Source organism: Chiloscyllium plagiosum, chromosome 8 (assembly GCF_004010195.1).
Source record: "Chiloscyllium plagiosum isolate BGI_BamShark_2017 chromosome 8, ASM401019v2, whole genome shotgun sequence".
Lineage (NCBI taxonomy): Eukaryota > Metazoa > Chordata > Chondrichthyes > Orectolobiformes > Hemiscylliidae > Chiloscyllium > Chiloscyllium plagiosum.
The window spans coordinates 3,595,365-3,599,245 of record NC_057717.1 but is presented as its reverse complement, the minus strand read 5'-3'; positions in this window follow the sequence as shown (position 1 = coordinate 3,599,245).

The window sequence follows — 3,881 nt, the reverse complement described above, 5'->3', positions numbered from 1 at the left end:
TCTGATCGCTTGTGACCTTATTTTACTAACGAGTGTACCACTTAAACCCTGTAAAAGACCCTGCTGAATTCAGTATAGACAACATATAGTCACCTCTTCAGCAAACACAATAACGTTTTAGAAACGTGACTTTGTGTGTACAAAGCCGTTCTGACTGTCCGTAATCAATCCACCTTTCCATATGCATGAAACTCCTGTCCAGCATAATTACTACTGTCACTACCCCACTACTGACATCTGGCTAATTGGTGGTTAGTTCCCTGGATTTCCATTGCGATGTTTTAAAATAATGAAACAACATTATATTCGTAGATATGGAGAAACACAGAGTGGAATCGGATGCTTCGGTTTAATGAACCGTAATATAAAACAAAGCCCGTCCCACCTGCATGTTGTTGGCCCATATCCATCCAAACCATTCATAATGATGTGCTTATCTAAATGTATTTTAAATGTTTTAGCTTGACCCACAACCAGTTCTTTCCCAGGTGGTCCATTCAATCACAGGCTTTGCCAAATTCCTGGCCACTGACTTTCTCTTGTAGACAACATTATTGATATAGCTAGTCCAGAGCAATTTCTGTTCATGGTAGCACGCAGGATGGTGACAAATACCAGGTTGGGTAATCAGTGATAGTAATGTAATTGAATATCAAAGAAGGATGGTTTGATTCTTGACTGTCGTACTTGGCTAATATTTGTATGACGTGAACATTAACTGCTATTTGTCAGAGAAAACCTGAACGTTTTCCAAGGCTTGTGGCAATGGCCATGGACTATTTCAGGAATTGTATAATCAGTAACCGTTCCCACGTCTGACCTAATATTGGAGAATGGGTCATTGCAGCCGGTGAACATTATTGAGCCTAGGGCTCTCTCTTTCCTGAGCAATGGCTGTAGAGCTGTTCTGGAGTTTGAATTACGAAACGGACAATAATTAGTTTTGTTGCTGGTGATTATTCCAACCCGGAGAGTACTTCCCCAAGATTCTGACGAACTATAATTTTATTCGGGCTCCTGTTGTCACGCACTATTAAATGGCGCCTTGATGTTAAGTGTAATTGCACATATCGCCTCTTTGGAATTTCAGTCTTTTAATTGAAGCTGGCAATGGGGTCAGGAGCTGAGTCAGGCTGACAAGACACTAACTGGATGTCACAGAACAGGTTATTGCTGATCGAACACATTATTGCTGATACCGTCCTTCACATTTACATGATAGACCGTACACTGATGGGTCAATGACTGTCTGCAGTGCCAGTACCCTGCTTAAGGTGTACAGGACATACTTCGGCAATTTATCACATTGTTGATAGATGTCAATGTTCTTACTGAAATAGAACAGCTGGGTTAGAGATGTGCCAGCGTCTGGAGTTTAATAACAGTTTCAAGTGTCTCCAGCCATTTCTTAAATTTGTGCAGAATGGATCGAATTGTCAGAAAATTTGTGTCGGTGATTCTGGGCCCAGTGAAGGTCGCTGAAATGGATCATCTTCTCACCCCTTCTGGCTGAAGATTGTTACAAATGCAGCAGCTTTATATTTTCCCTGATGTGTTGCGCTCCCCCATAACTGGGGACTTCATTGTTGGAGAGCAGCCTCCTCCTCCAATGGTCTCTTTCGTTGTCCACTATTTTTGTGACGAATTGGAACAAGGCCGCAGAGATAGATCTGAACATTGGTTGTGGGATCGCTGAGTTCTGTACACGACTTGCTGCTTATGCTGTTTAGCATTTATCGTCCTTTTTTAGCTAAGGACGAGCTTCCCCAGGTTGTTTGGGGCTGATAATGAGGTATCCTTCTGCACTTTTGTTTGAACGAGGGTGCTTCCTGGCGTGAAGCTTACTGTGCAGTGGGAATGTGTCGGCCCATGAGGTTGCAGTCTGAATGAGTTGTACAGAATATGATTCTGCTGCTGCAGATGGCTCACTGCACCTCACGGACACCTCACCTTTGGTTGATCTCGCACATAGCCCTGTTCATGAATCCTGTTTTACAGACAATTTATGTCTGTACCTTGATTAGCCTGTAGGAAACGTATGGCAAGTGACTTCTACATATTGTTCAATGAAGAGTTGATATCTACTTATGTCTTATATATTTTTAAATAAAGCAGACAGCACTATTTTTAGTTTAAAATTATTGAAGAGAACAATATTTAAATTACCAGTGTACTAAGCGAACTATTACACAATTCAGTGACTGCAGAAAGCAACTAATTCATGTTCAGATAAGGGAACACGATCTTGCAGTATGCAAGCGGTTGACAATGATTTTGAATAATGCTTGAATTCAGACAAGGTGTTACAACGCCTCACCACTACCTCCACAACACTCTCCAAAATCTGCCCACAGAGTTTCCAAGCTCGAGCTGGACAGTTGTTCACAAATTCCATTACAACAGACCAGCTAGTGACATATCTGAACAACAGGGAAATATGTGGTGGAGACTGGATGCTGGTGCAAATGCAGTTTCAACATTTGTAAAAATCACCTGACACCATGCATGATATCTGCAGCACGTTGTCTTATGCGGAACCCTCCATAAACCATATCCAGTGTACTTCAGCTCTACATCATTATCCAAGCAGAATTGCGCAGCTCCACTGACGCCAGGATGATCCCAGCCCAACGTTCTTGTGTGCGACTTGAGCTGGAAATGTCTATGTAAATAATTGCAGCATTGTTCTGAATTTTAGCAGCAAAATCTCTTCACTGATAGTCGATATTCCAATAAGCACAAAATCCACTTGTTTCAGTCCACTTTTATGACTTAATATGATGAAAGCAATGCACCCATCACAGTTGGAGTTTTGAAATATGAGTCTGGTTACACACCCAAGAACTAATTATGAAATGCAAGGGCCTCGAAATGTGCAGTTATTTTCCCATGTACTAACATGGAGTGCTTATATTCACACACAATAGATTTAATGGAACAATATCACTGTGTTGTCTAAATATTCTACAGTCAGTTATAAGTACAATTTCGATTGCCTCTGTCACCTCACAGTTCAGTGATGTGGTATGTGAATGCCAGTGCCTGTGTCATGCGAGGTATGTACGTTATGCCTGTGACTTTTTTTCAATCAGCATATTCATTCAGCTGTTCAGAACAAGCAGGATACTAACTGGACCAAACCAGCCTGTGATCTCAAATCCCAAACCTCAGTGCCCAGCATGTCAGGACAATATTTTCCATTCTAGTTTATTCCGGGAATGTGGTAGGAACTGTATGTATTGCTCATCCCGTGATGCCATTGAGAAGATGGTCTTGTGCTGCCACATTGAAACGCTGTGGCCCATGTGCCGTACGTGGACTTACAATACAATTAAGGAGGGAACTTGAAACGAAGACACTGAAGGAACAACATTTTCCAATTCAGGTTGGTGGGTGGAACGAAACGTGACCGTATTGGGGGTCCCAACTATCAGCTGCCTTTGTCCTTCTTGCGGGTGGTAGTTTCAAAGGGGCTTTGAAAGGAGCTTTGGTAAATTTCTGCAGAGCATCGTGTAGATGTCAGACATTGTTGCTACTGAGTGTTATTGAATGAGAGGTGAAGCTGCACGCACCATCTGGATCTCTGCATCTTTTCCTATCGTCTCCTCGACGTCTTCATTTGTATCTCAGTAACCCTCCCGATCACCATAATCGCCATCAGTTACTATAGCAATATCTATCGTTGTTAAGTTCTTCCAGCACCTACAGACTTCTCTATTCCTCAATTCTCCTCCCCAATGCAACACCCATCACTGTCTGCCTACCCATCGCCAGCTCCTTTACTGCTCCCCGGCTGTATGATTCTGCCGAATCGTTGCTGCTCCATAATTCTCTAACCTCCTCCAAACTCACTGAGCACCGTCAGCTCTTTCAACCCTCCC